Consider the following 18,091-nt stretch of genomic DNA (forward strand, 5'->3'; position numbering starts at 1 on the left):
TTTGTCCATCCTCTAGGTTTAAGTACGCTTGTAATTACTTAGGGCCCATCCCGCTAATGCAAGATAATCTCCCTATCGTAAAGTTAGCTGATTATTAACCTTGATTCCCTACTCTCCTTAACTCCCTTTTACCATATTACCATCAAGGGTCTTTGGTTTGGGATGTGGACATCTTTTTACTAACTGTATCTCCTAAAAATGATCCGGCTCTCTCCTCCTTTAGTTTCCATACCAGAGACCCCTTATGTAAACTCTTTTCATTTCAGGGGGAGATCGTGAATGCCCTCAAGTTTCAAGAGGACAAACAAACACATTTAGTTATACTTATGGACTCTTACATTAAAGAAAATGAAAATATAGTAAACAAAATATAATATTTGATACATAATCCTGTGATGCAACATCACTGGCTTTGAAAATGAAGCAAGGGGGCCATGAGTCAATGTGGAACAATGAGTTGGGAACACTAGAAGCTTCTAGAACCTGAGCATGGCAAGGGAATGGATTTTCTTAGAGTCTCCAGAGAATAACGCAGCCCTTCCAATACTTTGACTTATCTCATTGCGGCTCGTGTTGGATTGCTGATATAAAGAACCATAAGATAAAGTTGTGTTGTTTTAAGATAAGTCTGTGGTTATCTGTTATGACAGCTATTATAGCACTAATGTATGGACCCAGCACTATTTATGGAAAAGACATCTTTTACCCACTGTTCTGCAGCTCTACTTTTGTCATAATTGTGTGTCCATCCAAGCATTATCTATTTCTCCATTTTTAATTTTGTGCCAGCGGGCTTTTTGTCCATTTTTGTGCAAGTACTGCACTCCTTTAACCTATGTAGCTTTTTAATATTTTAAAAATAATTTAATAATTCCTCTAAATAATTCTCAGTAAGGCAAAGTTTCCCATGGTGTTCTTTAACAGTGACTTGGCTCTCCTTACTTCTTTATATCTCAATATAAATTATATAATCACCTTGTCAATTTCGACAGCAATAGTAACAAAAACTTACTGGGATTTTGATTGGTATGGCACTTGTTCCATAGATCAATTCAGGAAGTTGATGTCTTCATAATACTGATTTTGAAAAACCCATTAATGGCATTTTTGTCATTTATTTGATCTTCCTTAATTTTTTTTAATAATGCTTGTAGTTTTCTATGCAGAGGACTTGTACAACTTTTGTTAGATTTATTCTTAAGCATTTAATCTTATTTTATTGCAAACAATATACTTTAAATTTTTTCTTTTTTTTTGCTAATGTATACAATTTATTTTTGTATACTATATATACAGTTTTGGTATATTGATTATTCCAGTATCTTTGCTAATACACTTATTAATATTAAAATTTATCTGTAGATTCTTTTGGAATTTACATATACAAACGTATGATCTGTAAATAATGACAGTTTTCTTTTCCTGTCCTTACAACTTTTATTTTGTGTTTTGCTTTATTCCAAAGCTAGAACCTCTAATACAGTGGTGAATAAAAGTGAGGAGAGCAGGTATTTTTTTTTTAAAGATTTTATTTATTTATTTGAGACAGAGAGAATGAGAGAGAGAGAGAGAGAGAGCACATGAGAGGAGGTTGGGTCAGAGGGAGAAGCAGACTCCCCGCTGAGCAGGGAGCCTGATGTGGGGCTCGATCCCAGGACTCCAGGATCATGACCTGAGCCGAAGGCAATCGCTTAACCAACTGAGCCACCCAGGGGCCCCAGGAGAGCAGGTATTTATTTTGTTCTTTATATTAAAGAAAAGTTTCAATATTTCTCCAAGAAGTATGATGTTTGTTGTATGTCTTTTTAGAACAGCTTTTGATTAGATTTGGAAATTTATCTATTACCAGTTGGTTAGGAGTTATTTTTTAATTGTATTTTTTATTTTGAGATAATTTGTAGATTTTTTTCCCCAAATTCCTTGGAGATTCATCCAAGTTGTTTCATATATAAATACTGTAGTTCATTCTTTTTTGTTGCTGAGTAGTATTCCATAGTACAGATACATCACATTTTGTTTAACATTTACACATTGAAGGGCCTCTGGATTGTTTCAGTTTTTGATTATCATGAATAAAGCTGCTATGAACATGTATGTATAGATTTTTGTGTGAATGTAAGTTTTCATTTCTCTGGGATAAATGTCCATGAGTGCAATTGCTGGATCATCTGGGGCCTCTAGGTCTAGCTTTATAAGAAATTGCCAAACTATTTCTCAGTGTAGCAGTATTAAAAAGGTTTTTTTTTTTAATCAGGAATAAATGCTAAAGTTTATCAAATGCCTTTATCTTCACCTGTTTAGATGATCTTATGATTTTTCCCTTTTATTCTATTATTATGATGAATTATGGTGCTTAATCTTTGAATTTAAAGGAATCTTACATTCTCAGCTAAATATAACTTGTTCAGGATGGATTATCCTCTTTTTTTTTTAAGATTTTATTTATATATTTGAGAGAGAGAGAGCACAAGTGGCAGGGGGGAGGGGCAGAGAGAGAAGGGAAAAGCAGACTCCCTGCTGAGCAGGGAGCCTAATGGAGGGCTCCATCTCAGGACCCCGGGATCACGACCTGAGCGGAAGGCAGACGCTTAACTGACTGAGCCACACAGGCGCTCCCAGGGATAGATTATCCTTTCTATTATATTTTTGGACTTTGTTAATGTTTTGCCCAGAATTTTTGCCTCTGTGTTGATTAGTGTAGTTGTCTTGAAATTTTCCTTTCTCATGACATCCTTGCAGAGTTTTAGTATCAGGGTTATGCTGCCTCACAGAATGAGTTAGGAAATATTTCCACTTTTTGAAATATATGAATGAAGTTGTGTGATATCAGTGTTACTTCTTCTTAACTATTTGGTAATATTCACTGCTGAAGTCTGCTGGGCCTGGAATATTTTGTGGAAAGGTTTTAAAAGTGCATACTGCTATATCTTTGTGGCATATTGATGGTTTCATCATTATGAAGTATCCCTTTTTAACTCTAGTAACACTTTTTGCCTTAAAATCATTTTGTCTAATATCAATTTAGCTACAAAAGTGTTTGTATGTTATTTTGCCCATCTTTTAACTTTTTAAAAAGATTTTATTTATTTATTTGAGAGAGATAAAGCACAGAGGGGGAGGGACAGGGAGAAGCAGATTCCACAGTGAGCAGAGCGCCCAACTCAGGGCTCAATCCCAGGACCCTGAGATCATGAAGGAAGACACTTAACTGACTGCATCACCCAGGTTCCCCCATCTTTTAACTTTTCTATATGTTTATAATTAAGATCTACCTACTATTGGAAGCCTACAGTTGTTGTGTTTTATTTTTAAAATCCAGTCTGAGGGGCAGCTGGTTGGCTTAGTTGGTAGAGCATGTGACTCTTGACCTTGGGGTCATGAGTTCAGGTTCCATGTTCATTGTGGAGCTTACTTAAAATTAAAAAAAAAAAAAAGGGCACCCAGGTGGCTCAGATGTTAAGCATCTGCCTTTGGCTCAGGTCATGATCCCGAGGTCCTGGGATCGAGTCCTGCATTGGGTTCCCTGCTCAGTGGGGAGCCTGCTTCTCCCTCTGCCTCTGCCTCTCTCTCTCTCCCTGTCTGTCATGAATAAATAAATAAAATCTTTAAAAAAAATTAAAAAAAAATCTTGTCTGAAAATTATTTTTTTCTTTGGGGAATTTATATTTAAGGTGAGTACCAATATATTTGAGTTTAAATATACTATATTAGTGTCCAGTTTTTATATGTCATACCTGTTTCTTTTCTCTCTTTCCTGCCTTCTTTTGGATTGATTTCATTATTATTATTGTTCCATTTAATGTTCTTTTCGTTAAGCTATACCCAGATTTCTGACCTATAGAAACTGGGATATAATAAATGGTGTTGTTTTAAGCCATTAAATTTGTGGTAAGTTGTTATGTAGTAATTGAAACTAATGCATGCTCCGTCATACTTGAAGGGTATTTTGTTGGATGAAGAATTTCAGATTGGCAATGTTTATTTTTCAGAACTCTGTAAATCATTCCAGTGTGTTTTGGATGCCATTATTTATTTACTAAGTCAGCTTCCAGTTGAATTATTGCTCTTTTGAAGATAATCTCAATAATTCTTGTTCTTTTTTAAGATTTTCTCTTTCATTTTCATCAGTTTACCTTGATAGACCTAGATTTTTTTTTTCATTAATTCTGCAGAGGACTCATACGGCTTTTGAATTCTAAAGTGGATTTATACTTATCTGAGGAGTGTCTAGAACTACTAGCAATGCAAGTTCACTTTGATAATAGTATCAAGGATTAAGATATTTTATGACTAAGCTAAATCTCAATCTCTATACTCTTACAGCTTAGTCTTTGGGACATTTACTAGCCCCCCCCCAATCCCCACCCCCATTCCTTGATTAGCCCTATTATCCAGTTTTTGTCTTCCATCCAGATGAGGGTATTAACAAACTCTGCTCAGCTTCTTATTCATCTCTTCCATAGTTGGTATACACCCTTAGGACAAAAGTGACCAAACTGGTAGGCTCATCTGTATTATTCCACTCTTATTCTTTTCTCTCCTTTCCTCACTCTTGACCCTAATGATCTTCACTGACTTGTTAGCTCTCCAATACCTACAAGTAGATTTTTTTGGAAAAAAAGTTTGTCTAGATTTTTCTGATTATTCCGGTTTTTTGAAAAAGTTTGTTGAGATTTTCTGGGGGCTACTGGTCAAAATTATTCTGTCTGCCATTACCAGAAGTTGAAAATTCATTGTGGATTTTAAGATACATATCCCACTGCAGCTGTCTTTCAACTGACTGTGGTCCCTGTTGTAGGCTACTAGTTTTTAAATCAGTTCCTAGCAAGTCTGTTAGATCCTTAGATGTTTTAATGAACATTTAATCAATGTTAATCTAATTTTAAAGAAGAATTCCTTGGTCACATGCAGTATGGGTCACCTAGGTGAGGTCTTATTGGAAATAAGAGAAGTCTAAAACTAATTTCATGCTATTAGGTATGTAAGAAACAGGAAAAAAAAAAGTATGAGAGTTGTGGTGTTGGTGTTAAAAGAAAAAAAAAAAAGCGGGGCGCCTGGGTGGCTCAGTCAGTTAGGCATCTGACTCTTGGTTTCAGTTCAGGTCATGATCTCAGGGTCCTGGGATGGAGTTCGATGCTCAGTGGGGAGTCTTGCTTGAGGATTCTCTCTCTCCCTTTCTGCCCCTCCCTGCTTTCTCTCTCTAAAATAAATAAATATTTAAACAAGAAAGAAAGAAAAAACTAAAATCCACACTGCATTCAATAATCTCTCTTCTGTTGGTGAAAAATGAGTTGTTTTTCATATTTTTATCTATCCATTTTATACTTTTGGAGGGAAGGTGATGAACTCATATTTCATATTTTAACATTGAATCATTTGTTTATAAGACTTTAAGTATCATTTGAAAATGCCCATGAATACACTCCCAAGAGAAAATTAAATTTCAAAGAAAGATATTTGCTGTAAATTTTTCTTATGAAATGTTAGCCAAATGACTCCTTGATGCTCTTCTGACCAGAAGTCTGCTGATGAACACTGATAGAGTTACTGATTGCTTCTGTGGTAGAATTTAAAAATATTTAATGAGACTAGACACTGCGTAAAAGAGTATTTGAATAAATGCTCATTTCCTGGGTATTCTGATTTTCTCATACTGTAAAACATTTGGTTATGACTTTAGGGTTAGATTTTCCTTTTAGTAAGCTTTAGGGAAAATCAATTCATTTCAAAAAATTGTATGTAGTTAATGGCTAATTCACTTCTTTTGTCTTTTCATATATGATGTGAAAATTAAGGGACTAAAAAAGAATGTTCACTAATAAAAGCTGAAAGTACATTCAGTATACCTGTACCTAGATCATCAAGGCTTACATATAAAAACATTTTATTTATGTTTATTTATTTATGTGTTTATTTGCAAACTACTGCTCTGAGAGCCTTTGTAAGAACAATAGTAAGAATGAAGTGAGTTCATTTGCTCTTGGACCAAAATTAGCAAGTTTATCTCATCGTTTGCCGAGTGACAGTGGGAAGAATTAGAATTGATGAGCTTTTAGAGAGTGTTTTAGGAAACTCCACGTTAATTCATGTGAATAATATTGTCATGTGACGATCATATACACCGAACCTCAAATTTGAACACATTATCTGATAATTTAGAGTGTATGTATGAGATCATTCTGGAAAATCCAGGCTTGTGGTCACAGTAAACATGAATATTATGACACCCTAAATCAGGATCATGCTGGATACCGTGTGTGCTGTTACCTTGCCCACCTGTACCCATGGCTGACATTAAGGCAATTGTGACATTCCTCCCTGCTGAGTGTGATATGGCCACACCACCAGTTAGTTGGAGTTGGCCCTAATCAACAAGAAACCTCTTTACCATCTGGTTTAGAGGTAGTTTTTGTGACCTCTTGATCAATTGGCACCATGTAGAAATGATTAAGCCAATTGGCCAGTGGGGCAAAAAGTCTATTTGAAATATGATAAGTATGTGTAAAGATTGCTCAAACCTACCCTTTGCTACTCGTTTTTTTTTTTTTTAATTCACATGGAAGCAAGCTAGTCACATGGAAGACACTTAAACTGAAACTTTAGTGAACTTAAAGGTCATGTGGTTCTCATCTCTTCTTCCATTTGGCCATGGTTCTCATCCTCAAAGACCTTGTTGTCTAGTAAGAGGGAGAAAATTATAAACAAGTAACTATGGTGCAAGGTATAATGTGAAAAAATTCTGTGAGAATGATTAGGGTGTTCACAAAAAGGAGCATTTCTCCTCAAGATGAACAGGTACATCCATCTTGCAGTTTGTTTTCTATTTTTCTCATCTTTTTGTTTCTCTGTTCCCCCTTTGTTCCCTTCTCTTGAATTAATAAAAAATGTTTAGTATTCTGTCTTAATTTCTCTATTGTTGCCTTACCTCTTTGTTTTTTTAACTGGTGTTCTAGTGATTACATTATTCATCCTTAAGTCATCTCAATCTACTTGGAGTTAATATTGTGATACTTCATGTAAAATTAAGAACATCACAACAGCAGATCCCATATACTTATTCCCTCATCCTTTGGGCTATTGTTGTCATATGTTTTATACAGACATATGTTAAAAACCCATAGTTCAATGTTATTTTTCATTTAAGCAGTTAGTTTCTTTTTTATATTAAGAAATAAAAATAGTCTTTGATAGTCTAATAGTGATTAATTCTTTCAGCTTTTACTTATCTGAAAATGTTTTTATTTTACTCTCATTTTTGAGGAAGATTTTCATTGGATGTAGACTTCTGGGTTGATAGATTTTTTTCTTTTGGAACTTAAGTATATAATTTTATTGTCTTATGGTCTCCATTAGAAGTCAGACATTTTTCATATATTTTTCTTTTTGTATGAAATATGCCTTTTGTCTTTGGAGATTTTCTCTTTATTTGGTGTTCTTTAGTTTGACTATAATGTTCCAAAGTGTGGTTTGTTTTGTATTTATCCTACTTAATATTTGTTAACCTCTTATATTTGTGAACTGACGTTTTTGGCCAAATTTGGGAAATTTGGGCCATTATTTCCTCAAATATTTTTTCTGCCCATTTCCTCCCTTCTCCCTCCCCCCTTCTCTCCCTCTGACTACAAAGATATATAACTTCTTGATATTGTCTCACAAACTGAGTCCCACTGAAGTTCTGTTCAACCTTATTTCAGTCATTTTTTCCTCCATTGTTCAGTTTCTATTGAATTGAAATTATCAATAGCTAATTTCTATTGATTTGTCTTCAAGTTAATAATTTTTTTTAAATCTTCAGTTGTTAAGCCCATCCACTGCATTTTTTCATTTCAGATATTGCAATTTCCAGTTCTAGCATTTCCACTTGAATATCATGGGTTAATTTCAGCTCGTCTGGATTGACCAAATGCTGATCTGCTGAGACATTTACCCTTGGTCAATGCTATTGAATTTACTATCTACAGATAAAAGATGTTCTTTAACCATCTAGAGGTGAAACAGTCATGAGAAACAAACATCTCTGCTGTGAATGTCTAAGGGAAAGAATTCTAAAAATTTTGTAATCAGAGGCAAACTACTGTACTGGATATTGGGGTCTGATTCATTCTTCACTTTGATTCTTAACAAATCAATTAACTTCCACATTAATGAAAGTTTATCATAGTTATTCCAGAATAAAAAGAAAGGCAGAGGAGATGGGAAGAAATAAAAAATAAGAGAGCCCAGAATTAGAGTGGATCCTAAAAGAAAAGATGGAAAGATACTAAAGAAAAAAATTAACCTCTTTCAAATTTTTATTAATTTGGTCTATCAGAGATCCATGCCAAAGAAGAAACTAAACATTTTCAAATAATTGCTATCAGGCACTGTGCTAAATAGCTAACATATCTTATTTCCTTTTATTGATATAAAAACACTGAGAAATCTTTCTTATTATCTGTATTTTACAGGTGAAGAACAGAGGTTCAGTGAGGTAAATTAAGAATAGAAGTTGCTAAGCCCAATAATGGACTGAATCAGGTGGGTACACATTCTCTGGACCAGGTAAATTTTGAGTTTGATTTTGAACATAGAAAAGACAGTAAGAAAGATTGTGTGGAGTGCTCCTGTTGGGTTTGAGCTACCAAATGTGGGGCATCCCTGTTGGGTGGGGGCCGGGGACCGGTGGCCCGGGCAGTGGAAGAATTCATCAAGGCCAAACAAAAGAGATAGAAGTTTATTGAATATACCACTGCAAGGAAGTGGCGGGCAGGACAGCAAAGGGGAGACTGTTTGCCACAAGACGGTGGGGAGAGGTCACAGTTATAAGGCAGAGTGAAGGAGTATGGGGATGTATGGAATTTCCCCTTTTTTTGTAATCTTAAGAACCGTGCCTGGTTGTAACTGGTCGGTGAGGATCTATGACTATTTTGAGGTGGGTCGCTTAGTGAGCCCTGTTTGTATTCCACTCAGTAGTCACTGTGGGCCCTTTTGCCTTGCTCTGGTTTCCATTGCTCAAGCCTCTTGCCTAAAAGTAGCCTCTACAGGTTGGAATTGGGTAATGTTTCTCCTGTGAATTATCAGGACATTGCCACGTTGTTTTCTGTCTAAACTACTGACCTTCACAGTATCCGGCGGGAAATGCGCCTCTGTGTTTAACTGGTAATGACCTTTAATGGATGTTTGATAATGCCAAGGATGATGATGATGACCAATGTTTGGGAGGACTGAAGGTCTCCACTTCAATGCAGGACTGTCATTCAAAGCTTGCTTTGATTCTCTCTAGACAGAGAAGCAGCTTTGCTACATTAAACAAATTCCAGGCAGGAGACATCAAAGTTCCAAAGTTTGTATCCCTCCTTCTTGGAAATCCTTCTCTGGATCTAAGTTAATCCTTCTTCTCACCCCTCACACATTCCAATTTGTCCTTCTTCTTGACTCACTGATCTAACTCCAAAGAAACCATTAACCAAACTTCATTCTCTACCATGAATTTGTATAGTACCCTCAGTTTTCTTTCTGTGCATACCCCCATTGCCTTTGCACTCCACTCAGATAATTAGTACCTCTCTGGGACTCATTTTTGTCCTCCATAAAATGGAAGAATTGGTTTAATCATTATCTCTGCTTCTCTAGGTCCTAGGGGTTCAAATAATTAAATTACATGATAGGATGTGGGAGGCATTGCCAAGCAGAAACCTCTTTCAATAGAAGCAGCTCTGCTTTCTGTCCACATATTAATTGAACTTTTTCATAGGATTTCATTTCAAGGGATCTGATACTAAAACAAATTTGAAAACCATTGGATTAGGTTCTGTCTCAAGCTGTCTAAGGTAATACCCTATGATTCTTCCATCTTAACAACTCTAACAGAGGGAAGAGCTGTTCCATCTATTTACATTTTGCATGTTTTCAGAGACTTAGAATCAGATATGTTTCTGAGAGACTTAAGAGACTAGATAAAAAGCTTGGCTGAGTGCACAAGCAGGCACTGATATTGCAGAGCCGCCCCCAGGGATAAATTCCTTTCTCATGAAATCACCCAGCCACTCCTCAGGTATTAAAGAAAAGACTCGGGTAGCTATTTTACCTGGGCTGGCACTGTTGACTCTGCTAATTTGACGGTAGCTAGACAGTGTTGGTGAATTCCAGGCAGAGTCAAAGCGGGAGACTGTGACCTTAGCTCTCCCATCCTCCCTCCCCTCTCCGGCTCCCCCTGGCAGCCCCTCCCATTCTGGCTGGGTGGTGATAGAGCAGAAGTTTGTTTCTCTAATGTCAGTCACTTCAGAGTTGCCATGGTTCCTGGAAATCTACCCCACCACCTACAGGATCACCAAGGGAGATGCAGAACTATCTCCCTTCTCAGCTTCTGGTGCCATGGAGAGCAGTCCAGTTTTTCCTTGGTGACTGCATAGCTCACATGAGTCCTATTTGCAGGACCTACTGCCTCAAAACCTAAGGAGCATGCCCACTGGGTACTATATACACCATAAAGTGTATGTGGATCACAGGGTGGAGTGGAGAGAGAGTGTTTTATTACAAACCTGACTCTATTTTGAGCTCCTAAGAAGAAAGGATTTGTAAGGTTCAAATTGTTATTATTAGAGTCACTAATGTGAATAATCCTAATGCTTTCTGGAGACTCTTCCTTAGGATGAAAAGGAGCCGCGTTACAATCTTAAAACTAACTGCTCAAGCTCCTCTATCCATCTGCTTCCAGCCTCACCCCTCACATTCCATCCCCCACTCTGCTTGCAGAGCGGATCTATCTCAAATGTAAATCTAATGCTGCCACCTTTAGCCTCAGTGCCTTCAGAGGATTTCCACTGACTTCTGAATAAAGTACAAGTTCTTTAGAGAACATGCAAAGACCAGCCTTATTTTGCTCCATTCATCCTGCACCTTTGGTTCTTGCCATTCCATTACCACTCAGCAGAGGGTCAGGACCTGAAGTCTTAGCCTGGCTGCAGAGTATCAGGAGAATATGTATTTTTCTTTTAAGAGTGGTCATGTGTTCCTCAAATCTTCCCACAACAAAATCAGTGAATGTCTTTATTAAAAATAGTGCTTGTAGGGGCCTGGGTGGCTCAGTCATTAAGTGTCTGCCTTCAGCTTAGGTCATGATCCCAGGGTCCTGGGATTGAGCCCCGCATCAGGCTCCCTGCTCAGTGGGAAGCTTGCTTCTCCCTCTCCCCTCCCCCTGCTTGTGTTCCCTCTCTCACTGTCTCTTTCTCTGTCAAATAAATAAAATCTTAAAAAAAATAATGTTTGTAAAAGTTAAAAATAGAACTACCTTAAGACCCAGCAATTGCACATACTAGGTATTTACCCCAAAGATACAGACGTAGTGAAAAAAGGAGCACATGCACCCCAATGTTCATGGCAGCAATTTCCACAATAGCCAAACTGTGGAAGGAGCCAAGATGTCCTTCAACAGATAAATGGATAAAGATGTGGTTCATATATACAACGGACTATTACTCAGCCATCAGAAAGGGTGGATACCCACCACCGGCATCGGCATGGATGGAACCGGAGGGGATTATAAGTGTAATAAGTCAAGCAGAGAAGGACAATTATCATATGGTTTCACTCACATGTGGAACATAAGCAATAGCACAGAGGACCAAAGGGGAAGGGAGAGAAAACTGAAGGGGAAGAAATCAGAGAGGGAGACGAACCATGAGAGACTCTGGACTCTGGGAACCAAACTGAGGGTTTCAGAGGGGAGAGGGGTAGGGGAATGGGGTAACCGGGGGATGGGTATCAAGGAGGGCACGTGTTGGGATGAGCAATGGGTGTTATACAAAACTATTGAATTGCTGAACACTACATCAAAAACTAATGATGTACTATATGTTGGCTAACTGAACATAATAAAAAAAAGTAAACAACAAAACAAAACAAAACTAATGCTTGTAATAATAGAGTGAATATTTATTACCAGGCACTAGGTTGTATGTTCTAAGTTAACTCGTTTAATCATTCATTATAACAACCCTAAAAGGTAAGTGCTATTCCTTCCTTCCTTTCTTCCATTTTTTTTTTTTTTTTTTTTTTAGGTAAGTGCCATTTCTAACTTCATCTGATGGATGAGAAACAGCACACAGATTAAATAATTGTTCACTTTCACAAGCTGCAAAGGTAGGGTTCAAATCCTGACAGTCAGGCTCCACAAGCCATCCTCTTTACCAAGCTCGCATAGAGTCTCTCATTAAAAAAGATTCATAGGCCCCTCCACAGCCCAAAGGTATACATTTTAAACAAGATCCCAAGGTGATTCTTCTATGCACTGGTTTGAAAACCATTACTGTAGATTTGTTCAAACAGAAAATAGTAGATGAGTGCCCTCTGGTGTATATACCTGAGCATTACACATTTGTTGGTGTTGAATCAGATCTTTTATCATTTTGTACAAAATAGCCAAATTTCAAGATGTACAAATTTTAAGGGCTGTATTAGGATAAATTATTTCCATGTCAATGTCTTAACTTATGAATGCTACCTTAAATTGATTTTTGTCTCAAAAGGATTCTATAAATATTGCCAGATAACTGTCTCTCTCATCAGACCTCAGCAGGTCCTGGGAATTCAATTTAAATAATGGAAGGCTCCAATCCAACAAGTTTGTTAGGAATGAAGGCTCATATCCTTAGTGCACAGTAGGTGGTAATTGGGAACCGCCACATTCACTGTGTTCAAGGGGCAGATTTTACTCATCCTATTTGTGGTGGCTTCACTGCATCATTAATTGTCCTCAGTAGGTCCCACTCAGTTTATTATGTCAGAAAAGGATTAGACTCAGGCCCTTCTACTTTTCTCTTGTCCTCTTTAGAATAAGTTGGAAGGGAGGAGAATCCATTCACTCTTTAGTATGATGTGTAAAAATCCCCTGTTTACTATGTTAGGCTATTGCTTATTCCCCATCAGGAAGCCATCCATATATTTTTTAGGTTAGAGTTATGTTTGTAACAAAAAGACCCAAAATGTAATGGTCGAAACAAGATTGACTTTTATTCTCTCTGAAATAACTATCCAGAGATAGTAGTCCATGTAGCGAAGCTCTGACACCCATGCTCAACACACAGTTCCATTTCTGGGTTCAAAATGTCGGCTCCACGTCCTGCTCTTGCATCTGTATCCCAGCCAGTGGAGAAGAAGCCAGGGAAGAGCACATCGATTCTTTTAAAGGACAAAACCCGAAGTGGCAGACAACAGCTTTACCCACAACCCACTGACCAGAATTTGGTCATAAGCTCTAAGAGAGTATGGGAACATGGTCCTTAGTGAGGCAGCTACCTGGCCCACGAAACCTGTAGTACCATCATTAAAGGAAGAAAGGCAACGTGGAATCTCAGCAGTTGTCTCTACTACAAACCACTGCCTCTATTTGGATATTTCTTATGTCATTTTCTAAGCAGCCAGTTACTTACAGAAAATAGTCAAGAAAATAAGTCTCAGGTATTCCAAGAATTCCAGTTAATAAAACGATAACATTTTTACACAGATGCTGTGAACTGAGAACCTTGTTTGCTTTGCCTTATGGTTCTTTTTTTTTTTTAAGATTTTATTTATTTATTTGAGAGAGCGAACGAGAGGGGAGAGGGTCAGAGGGAGAAGCAGACTCCCCGCTGAGCGGGGAGCCCGATGCGGGACTCGATCCCGGGACTCCAGGATCATGATCTGAGCCGAAGGCAGTCGCTTAACCAACTGAGCCACCCAGGCGCCCTGCCTGATGGTTCTTCATGTTAGAAACTTCTAAATTATAGATCTAGACAACTGGTTTCAAAGTAAATACAGGCAGTCCTTGCAGTGCATGGTTTCAGGATGCACAAATTACAGTTAGTTACCATGGCTTCATTAAATATCACCAGTTCTCCCAACAACACAGTTCAATTTTCAGTTACCACATTATATAACTGTGGGTAACTGCACAAAGTACAAACCTCGGGCTAGCTCTTCAGCCCACAAATAACAACATAAATAACAGGTGCACATAAGGTTCACCAACCAATCACACTATTTCTCTCAAAGTCCGTCGGTGATTCGTCACTGCCTGCATGTTATTCAGTTTAAAATGCACAGAAGCAAAGTATGGAGCTATGTTGCTTCCTTGTCTCAGTGATCAGCCTACATGACATTTTACAAAAATGGATAAGGGAAAGAGGTAATTGGCCAACAAAGATGAAAGTGTAGTAAAGAAACAAAATGTGGTAACACTGGAAATGAAATTCTAATTGAATATACTTGAAATTATAGACAAAAGAGCTGACCGTGGAAATTTTGTTACTGCCTCATTTTGAGACAGATATTCAGCCACAGGAACTGTAATAGAGTTCTCCAGAGAAACAGAGCCAATAGTGTGTGTGTGTGTGTGTGTGTGTGTGTGTGTGTGTGTGTGTGTGTGTGTAGAGAGATTTGTTTTAAGGAATTGGCTCACGTGATTGTGGAGGCTGACAGGTTCAAGATCTGCAGAGTGAGCCCACAGTCTGGAGACCCAGAGGAAAGCTGACGCTGTAGTTCAGGGTTTGACCAAATATGTGGGCACCACGACCCAACCAAGTTGAGACAGAAATTTAGGCATCACAGGAACTTATTAATAGAAATGAATAGGGACGCCTGGGTGGCTCAGTCGGTTAAGCGTCTGCCTTCGGCTCAGGTCATGATCCCGGGATCCTGGGATCAAGTCCCGCATCGGGCTCCTTGCTCAGCAGGGAGCCTGCTTCTCCCTCTGCTTGTGCTCTCTCTCTCTCTCTCTCTCTCTCTCTCTCTCTGACAAATGAATAAATAAAAAATCTTTAAAAAAAATAGAAATGAATAAAGTGGTTATGACAAGCCAGAAGGGATGCTGATAAAACAACAACAACTTCACATTAAAGGAGCTCTTGGCAGGGCTGGGAGCCTGACTGACTCAGTCAGAGGACTCTTGATCTCGAAGTCAGGAGTTCAAGCCCCATATTGGGTGTAGAAATCACTTAAATAAAGAAAACTTAGAGCAACTCTTGGGATATTCTACTACATTGAAAGCACAAAGAATAAAATGTTGGAAGCTAATTTAAACTTGATGTTCATGTCATGTCAGAAGTTACAGAATAAAGAGGGAAGGCCAGCACTTTTCAAACTATTCTTGATAAGTACAGAGAAATAAGACACTTTAATTCTGAATGCTTCTAACCCTTTAAATTGTAGTGCATTAAATATTAGTTTTGATATTTTTTCATTTATAACCTATAATAACTGAGTTTTTAATGTCTTGACAAAAAGTTTTAAAGACCACAGAACGATCATCATTTTTTTTCATATTGATTATTAAGATTGACTTGTTTGGCTTCTGCTTGCACAGTGATTTTTTTTTTTTTTTTAGGTGGGAGGAGGGGCAGAAGGAGAAAGAGAGAGAATCTTAAGCAGGCTCCACACCCAGTGCGGAGCCTGAGGTGGGGCTCTATCTCACAACCCTGAGATCATGACCTGAGCCAAAATCAAGAGTGGGACATTAGACTGACTGAGCCACAAACGTGCCCCTTGCACTGTGATTTTTATGGTCCCGAAGTACCATGCAAGGTGGGGACTGCCTGTATAGTATTTCATTGGAAGAGATTATCTGGTGGTTCAAATAGAATCTCTGTTTCTGGAAGGATAGGAGAAGGGTGGTAACTTCTTTGTGTACCCTGACATTCCTAGTAAGGTATAGATGTTTAGAAAATACTGGTTTCATTGTTTTAGTGGAAAGCAATTCTGGGTTAGATGAAGAACAGTGGAGTAACGTTAAGAGGGCATAAGGAACAAGATCCACACTTGGTCTATGCCTAAACCTAAGCTTCAGTTTCCTGATCCATCACATAAGGGCAGTAACAGTGTTTCCATCTACCTTATGGGGTGCTTTTGAACATAGCACATGAAAGTGATAAATAAATGTCTATAGAGAAAAATGAATGATCCAGGACTTAGTTCGACCAAGAGTAGTTACCCTACAAAGTTCTCATAACCCTTCAATTATAGTTGAGGCTAGAACATTAAGGCTGCCTGGGTGTTGGTTAGGGTGAGAGTGGGAGGGCAGATATTTGGAGCAAGAAGTTCAGGTCCCTTGAAGGTACATATCTGAGGACCCAGCGTGTTTAATCCTTTGGCCCGGTACTCTTTCCCATTCCCCTGTGCTCTCTGAATGGAGGCCGAATGGTTCAATTTAGGAGAAGGAGCTGAGAAGACAAACTTTGGTCTTGGCCATGGGGTCTCCTAGTGGTTCATATTCTTGCATTTTTAGTTTCTCTCTGTTGCCACATTCCTTTTGGCAAAAACAAACATAAAACATGCTCTAATTTTCCACCTCAAACAAAAGATCAATCTTATAACTGCTTACCCTGAATTACTATTGTTCTATGTATTCTTTCAATTTAGCAGCCACCTCATCTGGTTTCTGAAGCTCTGTCTCAAAGGAAGTCAGTGACTTTATAATTTCCGGTATCTGGTACTCAGCACTTGTGTTCTCTGAGCAGAGAGGGTAGCTTTCTGCCCACTGACCACACTCTCTTCCTTGATGACTTCTTCCCTTCATGCTGCGGAGACATGGCACCAAAGGCCCTACGACTTCTTGTTTCCCTCATCCCTAAATGTGTCTGTTTCCCGTGTTCTGACTTGGGGCACTTTATCCTTTTGTCCTAAAAGTTCTCCCATGAAATTTTCATCATTCCAGAGCTGTGGGCATCTCACAAATCTTTACCCTTCCAGCCCTCCCTCCTCTGGACCCACATTTCCACTTGTAACCCACCAGCATCTCACCAGGTCTTGCAGTAAAAGAGACTGTTTCAAATGTGCCTTTTTCTCCCTCTGCTTTCTTTTTTTTTTTTAGATTTTTACTTATTTATGCATTTATTTATTTTTAGATTTTGTTTATTTATCAGAGAGAGAGAGAGAGAGAGCACAAGCAGGGGGGAGTGGCAAGCAGAGGGAGAAGGAGACAGAGGGAGAAGCAGGCTCTCCCCACGGAGCAGGGAGCAGGGAGCCTGATGTGGGACTCGATCATGGGATCGAGTGGGATCGTGACCTGAGCTGTAGGCAGACGTTTAACTCACTGAGCCACCCAGGCATCCATCTCCCTCTGCTTTCATTCAACCTCATCACTTCTAGAAAGAGGTCCTGGTCCTAGCTGAACAGTTAGACGTAGAAGAAAATGTTGCTGTAGATAGATGCAGAGAACTAAGGGAACTGATTTTTGACTCCTAAATTTAAAAAGATGTTGATATGGGCTTAAGTTAAAAAGTCTTAGATGTGTATTTTCCAAGAGAGCATTCTAGTTCACCAGATGAGATGAACTCACCATGACATGAGTGAAAGCATCTTTGTATATCTTGAGCAAATACCACCATTTGCAAGTGCCATGAAATCACCATGGACGCAGATACACATGAGCAATGTTAAATGGTTTTCTTATTGCTGTCTGATGTCTTATTGCCCCATGCCCGTTGTTCCTTGATTGCCAAAACAGAAGAGATATCTGCATAGGCCCCAACAGTCTGTCCCAACATCTTCCCAAACAACTCTTCCTTTCAGTTGGCCCATGGCATTCTTTTCTTTTCTTTTTTTTTTAAGATTTTTATTTTATTTATTTGACAGAGAGAGAGAGACACAGTGATAGAGGGAACACAAGCAGGGGGAGTGGGAGAGGGAGAAGCAGGCTTCCTGTGGAGCAGGGAGCCCGATGTGGAGCTTGATCCCAGGACCCTGGGATCATGACCTGAGCTGAAGGCAGACGCTTAATGATTGAGCCACCCAGGCGCCTGGGCCCATGGCATTCTTAAGCCTCTGAGAATTGTTGTTGAGAGCACTGTATAGTGAAGGGGTGAGGTAATCAGGAAGCTTCTGTACCTAGGCAAATGGAACAGCTGGAGACTTTGGCTGAACTGGTGGAATAACTTTTTTTTTTTTAAGGATTTATTATTTGAGAGAAGGAGGGGAGAGGGAGAGGGAGAGAGAGACTCCCCAAGCAGACTGCCGGCTGAGCATGGAGCCTGATGTGGGGCTGAATCCCAGGACCCTGAGATCATGACCTGAGCCAAAATCAAGAGTCGGCTGCCTAACCAACTAAGCCACCCAGCTCCGGTAGAAATAACTTTTAATA

At 38.7% G+C, this 18,091-nt stretch overlaps 1 long non-coding RNA gene across 1 annotated transcript; it reads left to right on the forward strand.

Annotated features, from left to right (window-relative positions):
* The first annotated feature begins 1,682 nt into the window (after window positions 1-1,682).
* Window positions 1,683-13,510, forward strand: LOC113917311. Its single transcript, XR_003518199.2, has 3 exons — window positions 1,683-1,729; window positions 8,448-8,517; window positions 12,039-13,510. It is a non-coding gene; the product is annotated as an uncharacterized LOC113917311 (long non-coding RNA).
* Window positions 13,511-18,091: the final 4,581 nt, after the last annotated feature.

The sequence above is a fragment of the Zalophus californianus genome, chromosome 1 (genome assembly GCF_009762305.2).
Source record: "Zalophus californianus isolate mZalCal1 chromosome 1, mZalCal1.pri.v2, whole genome shotgun sequence".
Taxonomy (NCBI): domain Eukaryota; kingdom Metazoa; phylum Chordata; class Mammalia; order Carnivora; family Otariidae; genus Zalophus; species Zalophus californianus.